Genomic DNA, 9,182 nt, shown 5'->3' on the forward strand with positions numbered 1-9,182 from the left:
CTCGCTTATAAAACGACCTCTAGGGGACCCCAAAGTACGCGCGCACAATCTCTTTCGAATGCTTCTTCTCTTCTGTTTTCTTGAAATCTAATTTGAGCGTCAAAGAATCCTTGCCAAAGCCAACTCCGATCAGGATTTATCTTGCAAGTCTTTTTTCTAGAAAGATGCACCATTGCTCTAATTTTTTTGATCGAGAGCCGGATTTCAATGATAACAACACATATTCAAAAAAAATTGATACATAAATTTTGAAATATAAAGTTTATCAATATATAGTACACCATCAAATAATACACACTTAGTAAATTAATTATCTAACAACTCAATATACATCTTCAAATAAATTGATATACAGTTTTCAGAATATCATGTTTACTAATACACACTACATGATAATGGTGTGGTGATATATACTCAGTGACTTCTTGATACGTACTGCAAGCTTCTTTAATATATGCCTCATAGTGATCCAATACATACTTGTGGATAAACCGATACACTGTTTTCAGAATATTGAGTTCATCGATACATAGTACATGATTAGATAATACCAAATTAGTTATCTAATAATCTAATATAAATTTTCAAACAAATTGATACATAATTTTCAAAATATTGTCCATCGATACGTACTGCATAATATGATAATATATATTTATTAACTTTCTGATACATATTACAAGCTTTTTTGATACATGTCCAATGATGATCCAATACATACCTCCAAGTAAATAGATATACTATTTCTAAAACATACTTTTTACCTAAAAATATATATTGGATCACTATTGGATGCATATCAAAAAAGTTTGCAATATGTATCAAGAAATCGATGATGGTGTATCACCAGACCATGTAGTGTGTACTAGTGAACATAATATTCTAAAAAATATATATTAACTTATTTAAAGGTGCATATTTGATTGCTTGATAACTAATTTTCTAAATATGTATTATCTGATTATATAATATGTATTGATAAACTTCATATTTTGAAAATTGTATATCGATTTATTTGGAGATGTATATTGATTCGATGATTAATTTGCTTAATGTATATCATATGGTCATGTAATATATATCGATAAAAAATACATATTGAAGATGAGGAAGAAAGAGCTTGTCATATTTTTTTTAAAATTATGGGACCGATAAATACGTTAGTAGAAAAGATATTTGACTTGTAGATTTATTTTTTAAGATTAGTGTTAAAAAAATATAACAAACTATAAAGCTCGTGCCATAATTTTTTTCTAGTGACCATCACATATGATTTTCGTTCATCACATGACACAATCTAATGAGCTCCCATAAATTGAGATGGATGGCGGGACCCATGGATCATTTAAAAAACTTAAAAGATTTAATTGCAAAGTTTTAAACAAGAGGGTTGTAGCTAAAACTCACCTTGAGGGTTTATTTTGATAATTCTCTATAAAAAACAATAAGGATGATTATTCAATTCCCGTAGTCATTGTATGAGTGATCATCAAGCTTTCTCGAGCAACATAACCTCCTCGATTAAACCTTCCATTGCTCCAATAATGAAATTGACATTGTTGCCTTTAATAAACTTAGAGGGATAGATTCAACGGCATACAACTGGCCATGCCTACATCCAATATGACCCTTTTTTCCACCACATTAGATCCCAAGGTTGTAAGAAAACAACTTGTTAATGAAAAACTTTCAAGAAGAAACTTCAGAGAAAAAAGACTGGGAACATGAACACCCTAGGTCGAGGAATCTTGATAACTAAGTTAAAACACAGGAATATAAGAAAGAGAGCAGAACAAAAAGAATAGATAGAAGGTGAAGAAGGGGGGGGGGGAGTAGGGGGGAGGGATGGAAGACGGTATTGTAGCAAGCGTCCATCCAAACACAATTGAAGAGCATCTTGTTCTGACGGTAAGGAAGAGCTAGGTGTAGAAGTCCATGTCATTCTAGTTGGCAAAGTCCACACCCTCTTCATGGCAGCGCTACCATTGGCGAGTAGGCAGTAGAGTCCAGGATCCTTTTTTTAAAGCCAAGATTCTAGATCTTTTTGATGAAAGATGGCAGAGGTGGTGGGGGGTGTTTAAGGAAGGGAGAAGACCTTTGAGCCTTTCCTATGATGGCATCGACCCTAAGGCTTGTGAATGGGGACTATCTAGAGGCCACTGAACTGGTCCATGTGACCATGGGTGGAGGGGAGTAATGCTTTGTGCGGCTGCACGTATTTGATAGCCAGGGGTATGGAAAGTTGCCTGGTAAGCAGATGATCTCGATCGTTTTATTTGAACCTCCAAATAAATCTCAGTTGATAGCATATTTTGTCGTTGATTCTTTATTATACTGGCATGGCAGGATGTGACTAGAAACATAATTGGAAATAGCACATACTTAATATTTTTGGAAAGATTGATGTGGAAAGAGGAACATGTTAGATTTGTGAGATTTTTGCTTTGATGGACCCATCTAATCATGAGTTGCTAAGTTAAGAGGTGAAACATTGTTCCTGCAACATATCTAACCAACAATGTGTAACTTGAACATTCTCCTTAATTATCTTTTCTCCTCTCCGGGAGTCTTCCATAACGCGTCAATTGGGTGATGGTGAGGCTAAGTATTGAGAAGAACAAGGATGGGGAGACTAAGTATCACAATGGAATACAGTGCTGCCAAGAATTGGGTGATGGTGGATTTGGCGTGGGTTGCATTAGTGAGAGGGGGTATGCAAGAAACATGACATCTAATTATCTTGTAGATATGCTATTAGAATTTTATGAGATAATAAAACTTATTTGAAAAATAAGTCATCGATGTCATCCATGATCTTTGGAATCAGTCTGCCTGCAACCATAAGAAGAAACCGAATTGAATATGCTCCAGATTGAATATGTTCCTCACTATCCACGAACAATATCTTGATTTTTCAATTCCAACTCTGAATAATCTCTTAAGCTCTCGGATGAGTTAAGGATCAAATATATAAGGAGTGTCTTTTTATAACATACTTCTTCCATTAAATACAGTATCTGAATCAATCACAAAGATTGAGAAGGATATTAATATCTATAATGATTATGTAGAGTTTAACTTTATCATAATAACCATCAAGTACATCTTATTATTTTATCATAGGTTTATCTTTAATCAGAATTCAGATCAAACTAAACCAATTAAAATATAGGCCACATTCGGATGTGGCTTATTCAATTATTATGTTTTACTAAGCCACTGTATTCATTATTAATTTTTTCTATTTCACCTAGTCAAACTATATTTTGACATGATAATCACGTTGCACCTATGACCATTATCTTCAATAACTACAACTAAGAAATAAAATGCTTGGCTCCTTCTACAATATTGACATATGCAAATCAAAGTAATATGTTTTCTACAACTCCACTATTTATCAGCCAAGTTAACATTATTTCTTAGTTCTTTTTGCTTATTAAGTATGGACTTATGAATACTGAAGTCCAATTTCTCAGTTTTACCCATTCCACTTTAGCAGTCATAATGTGAAAGTCTGTATTTATTGCATATCAAGGTAGATGATCATGGCATAGACAATCTAATATATCTAATATATATATTTTAAAGCAAAAATCAAGAAACATTTGAAATTGTCTACGTAAGTAATTTTTTCTATGCCATGTATCCTTCTACTTACAATTCTTCAAGTATTAAATTCAAGCCTTGGATTAATAAAAAACTACATTAAATCTTATTTACATGAATTAAATTATATTATTAATGTATAGTATTATTTAGTCTTACAATTAAAATCTTTTTATATAGATAGTTGAGAATATGAAATGACATTAAAAATTTGAATGAATATTATTTTATTATTTATATATAATTTTTTTCAATATGATTAGATTTAGAATCCGTGTGCAACGCATGGGCTCAAAACTAGTTTTCTTCTAGTTATTTGTATAGGTGAATATTATATAAAGATTGTGAAATTATCGTTACGCTTGATCCAATTTAAATGCATCTGAATGTAGTCCACGTGAACACCATTTATTTTATTTATTTAATTTAATATGGATTCTGCATTTAAGATAAAAATCTTTGATACAACCACGTGATATTTTTTTTTTGTCATGATTATGATAAAAGATAATTTTTATATAGTTATATTGAAAATAATATTCATCTAAATCTCTGTATCTTTGATGGGAGAGGTACATTGTAACATCCGGCCCATTGGCCTTAAACCCAGCTCAAAAAAAAAAAATGAAGAAGACTCCCGTAGGGAGTCTTCTTCTCCCGACCGGCTCCTAATCGGAGTCAAAAACCTCATCGGAGAGGAGTCAAACTGCTCTCCTCCAGTTCTATTTAAAGGGGAGACCCTTCTTCCTTCTTCCTACCAAAGAATCCTGGAGCGAAACGGCGAAGATCGCCGGAAATTGCTCACAGAAATCGTCACTGTGCCCGCCGCAATTCCTCGCCGGAGAGGTCGCCGGAGCTCGAGGTAAGCATGTGGTTCTCTTTTCTTTTCTCTCCCTTCCTTTCCGTACTGGTGTGCACGCTCGTCGGTGATCGGAGTCGTCGGATTTTATCATGGAGAGGTTTCGATTTTTTTTGATTTTCGGATACCGGTGGTCATCATCGGCCACCGATTTGGGACCCTTGGGATGGTGGTGCGCTCTCCTCCGGCTACCGGCCATTCTGTGCCGACTGATCGCCGGTCGGCCAATCGTATGAGGGGACCATTCGGTCCCCTATTTCATTTTTTTCACCCAGGGAGGCCACGGGAAGAAGTAGAAGAAGGAAGAAAAAAAGAAAAAGAAAAAGAAAAGGAAAAAGGAAAAAGAAAAGAAAAAAAAAAAAAAATAAATAAATAATAAAATAAAAATGAGAGAGAGTTTCTCTCTCTTCTCTGTCTTCTTTCAGTCTGAACCCTTAATTTCTCTATTTAGAATTGGATTTTCTCTCTCTACTTTCTCTCTCTAAAATTTTTCTTCTAGATTGTTTCTCTCTCTTGATGGATTTCTCTCTCTAAAGTTATCCTTCTAAGATTAGCATAGTGAAAGGCTTCATTTTGATGATTTTGATCAAGTTTAAAGAAGAGTCCGATTCTAAGTGAGATTTTGATTTAAATTTATTTAGATTTAATTTTGAATTAAAATTAATGTAAGAATATAATTTTGGATAATAGTACTGAAGAATCTCCTAGAAGTTAGTCGATCTATTCATCCAGTGCTCTGTGAAAGGTAAGTAATGAACCATCTTCTCGAGATATTTCATATTTATTCTAAAAATAAATAATTATTCTATGAAATTATGCACGATTTATGAAATTATATTTTGAAAAAAAATACTTTTGAAATATTATGGTATGTCGATTATGCATATGTTCAGTGAAAAATTATGATATATTATGATACAAAAGTATTTTGATACAGACCGGATTTATGCTCTCAGCCTAACTATGTTTCAGTGGGCCCGTCAATGGGATTATACGTTGGTACTCAGTGGACCCTGCCAGTGAAAATTGTGCACTGGTATTTAGTGGACCCTGCAGTGGGAGTTGTGCGCTGGTGTTTGTGGACCCTGCCAGTAGGGGTTGTGCGTTGGTATTCAGTGGACCCCGTCAATGGGGGTTAAACGTTGGTCATAGTCGAGGCTGTTGAGTTACGAGTGTTTTGAATCGAATCGAATTTATGATTATATTATATGTGAATATTTGAAAAGATTGGATTTGTATAAAATCAGCATGAAATATATTTTTATGTTTATTTGCAGCATTGTTCTTGAAAATTATATAATATCTGAAATATCTAGTTGAGATATTTATTATTTACTGGACTGTCTAGCTTATTATCTTTCTTTCTATTTTTCAGATTCAGATAATTAATTACGAACGTGGGAAGAAATATTGAGACAGAGCTTTTAGAGCGAGATTTAATATTGTCAACTTTATTGAACTTAGATCTATTTTTTATTTTTAGTAAAATTTTATTGGATGTAAGATATTTGATTTAATTACTTGAATTAAAGTTGAATAATAATTATTTGAATTTATTCCGCTGTGATGCATTGATATCGTGATGAGATGCCTTGCATGCTTATGGAGAGAGTTCTTCATAAGTATGCGGTGGTTGCCGCGACCTCCTGCTCGCGATCTCGGGCCGGAGGCGTGACAATTAATATGGTATCAGAGCATAAGTGGATAAATTATGACACATAGAATTAGACATAATATGAGTGTAGGTGGGTAAACATTAAAATATTGGGACGTTAAAGTATGAGCATCATAATAAACCCATCCTAACAAATAGATAAATGAATCTAATAAAGTTTTACTACCACAAGGTAATCATGCCTCCCCGTAGAATGACAAGAACTACTCAAGGAATTGCAAGAGAGACATCACAACCATGGGATGGTAGCACTCCCCATCTGACTAGTGGCATCCCTCAGGAGGAGAGAGTCGTAGATCCTAATGGGAGTACTTCGAGAGCACGTCAGGAACCAGATATGGCTCAGTTAATGCATACCCTAATCAGGATGGTACAAATGCAACAACAAATACAACAGCAAATGCTTGAACAACAGCAGATACAACGAGATACACAACAACATCAGCATCCACCATCACAACATGAGAGCAACCAGTACAATGGAACAACATTTCAGAATTTAAAAAGCTTGCTCCTCCAGCTTTCAAGGGGACTACTGAACCTTTGGAGGCTAATAACTGCATAATGGAGATGGAGAAGGCCTTCGCTGTCCAAGAGTGTCTTGATGAAAAAAAGATTCGATATGCAGCTTATTTACTACAAGGAGAAGCATACAACTGGTGTCAGCGACTACAACGCAAGTATAAACAAGACGACGAAATATTTATCTGGGAAAGATTTCGGATTGCATTCTACGATCAGTATTTTCTTCGGAGTATAAGGATCCAGAAAGAACAAGAGTTTATTTATTTGAAGCAAAAAGGTATGAGTGTGACTGAATATGAAGCAAAATTTACAGAGTTAGCAAAATTTGCTCCGAGATTAGTGGATGGTGAGCAAGAATGTGTTCACAAATTTGAGATGGGACTGAGAACTGAGATTCAAAATAAGTAGTTCCATATGAATTGACAACTTATGCAGATGTGGTAAACAAAGCACTGATAATTGAAAGAGAAGTCAATGAAGAATGCATGGAAAGGGAAAGAAAGCAAAGAAAGAGAGTAAAATCAAATGATACACAAGGGCAGAATAATAAAAATATCAAAAGTTCAGCTAAGGGAGCAATAGATAATAAGACTCAACAGATTGATGGTGACAGTGCTCCTGATGTGGCAAAAATTATGCAGACAAGGATTGCTATTGGAATACAGTGCTTATTTTAAATGTGGTCAGATGGATCATAAAATTGCTAGCTGCCCGCTAAATACTGAAAATCAAGTTAGCCAAAGAACTTATGAAGGACAACAAAAGGGTGGTGGACAGATTTCTAAAATCATGGGAAGAGTTTATGCGCTTACTCAACAGAATGCACAGGCTTCCAATACAATGGTGACAGGTAAGAAAAATTTCGAGGACGAAATTTATTTTTAGGAGGAAAGAATGTAACATCCGCCCATTAGGCCTTAAACCCAGCCCCCAAAAAAAAAAAATGAAGAAGACTACAGGGAGTCTTCTTCTCCCGATCGGTTCTTAATCGGAGTCGAAACCTCATCGGAGAGGAGTCAAACTCCTCTCCTCCGTTCTATTTAAAGGGAGACCCTTCTCCCTTCTTCCTACCAAAGAATCTTAGAGCGAAACGGGAAGATCGTCGGAAATCGCTCGTAGAAATCATCATTGTGCCCGCCGCAATTCTCGCCGGAGAGGTCGCCGGAGTCGAGGTAAGCATGTGGTTCTCTTCCTCTTTTCTTCCCTTCCTTTCCGTACCGGTGTGCACGCTCGTCGGTGATCAGAGTCGTCGGATTTTATCGTGGGAGAGGTTTCGATTTTTTTTGGTTTTCGGACACTGGTGGTCGTCGCCGGCCACCGATTGGGACCTTTGGGATGGCGGTGCGCTCTCCTCCGGCTACCAGCCATTCCTGTGCCGGTCGATCGTCGGTCGGCCAACCGTATGAGGGGACCATTCGGTCCCCTATTTCATTTTTTTCACCCAGGGAGGCCACGGAAGAAGTAGAAGAAGGAAGAAAAAAAAAAAAGAAAAGGAAAAAGGAAAAAGAAAAGAAAAGAAAATAAATAAATAAATAAATAATAAAATAAAAATGAGAGAGAGTTTCTCTCTCTTCTCTCTCTTCTTTCAGTTTGAACCCTTACTTTCTCTCTCTAGAATTGAATTTTCTCTCTCTACTTTCTCTCTCTAAATTTTTTCTCTAGATTGTTTCTCTTCTTGATAGATTTCTCTCTCTAAAGTTATCCTTCTAAGATTAGCGTAGTGAAAGGCTTCATTTTGATGATTTTGATCAAGTTTAGAGAAGAGTCCGATTTTAAGTGAGATTTTGATTTAAATTTATTTAGATTTAATTTTGAATTAAAATTAATATAAGAATATAATTTTGGATAATAGGTACTGAAGAATCTCTTAGAAGTTAGTCGATCTATTCATCCAGTGCTCTGTGAAAGGTAAGTAATGAACCATCTTCTCGAGATATTTCATATTTATTCTGAAAATAAATAATTATTCTCTGAAATTATGCATGATTTATGAAATTATATTTTGAAAAAAAATATTTTTGAAATATTATGGTACGTTGATTATGCACATGTTCAGTGAAAAATTATGATATATTATGATACAAAAGTGTTTTGATACAGACCGAATTTATGCTCTCAGTCTAACTATGTTTCAGTGGATCCCGCCAATGGAGATTATACGTTGGTACTCAGTGGATCCTGCCAGTGGAGATTGTGCGCTGGTATTTAGTGGATCCTGCTAGTGGAGGTTGTGCGCTGGTGTTTGTGACCCTGCCAGTGGGGTTGTGCGCTGGTATTCAGTGGGCCCATCAATGGGGGTTAAACGTTGGTCATAGTCGAGGCTGTTGAGTTACGAGTGTTTTGAATTGAATCGAATTTATGATTATATTATATGTGAATATTTGAAAAGATTGGATTTGTATAAAATTAGCATGAAATATATTTTTATGTTTATTTGCAGCATTGTTCTTGAAAATTATATAATATCTGAAATATTTAGTTGAGATATTTGTTATTTACTGGGCTATCTATTCA

Source organism: Elaeis guineensis, chromosome 3 (genome assembly GCF_000442705.2).
Source record: "Elaeis guineensis isolate ETL-2024a chromosome 3, EG11, whole genome shotgun sequence".
Classification (NCBI taxonomy): domain Eukaryota; kingdom Viridiplantae; phylum Streptophyta; class Magnoliopsida; order Arecales; family Arecaceae; genus Elaeis; species Elaeis guineensis.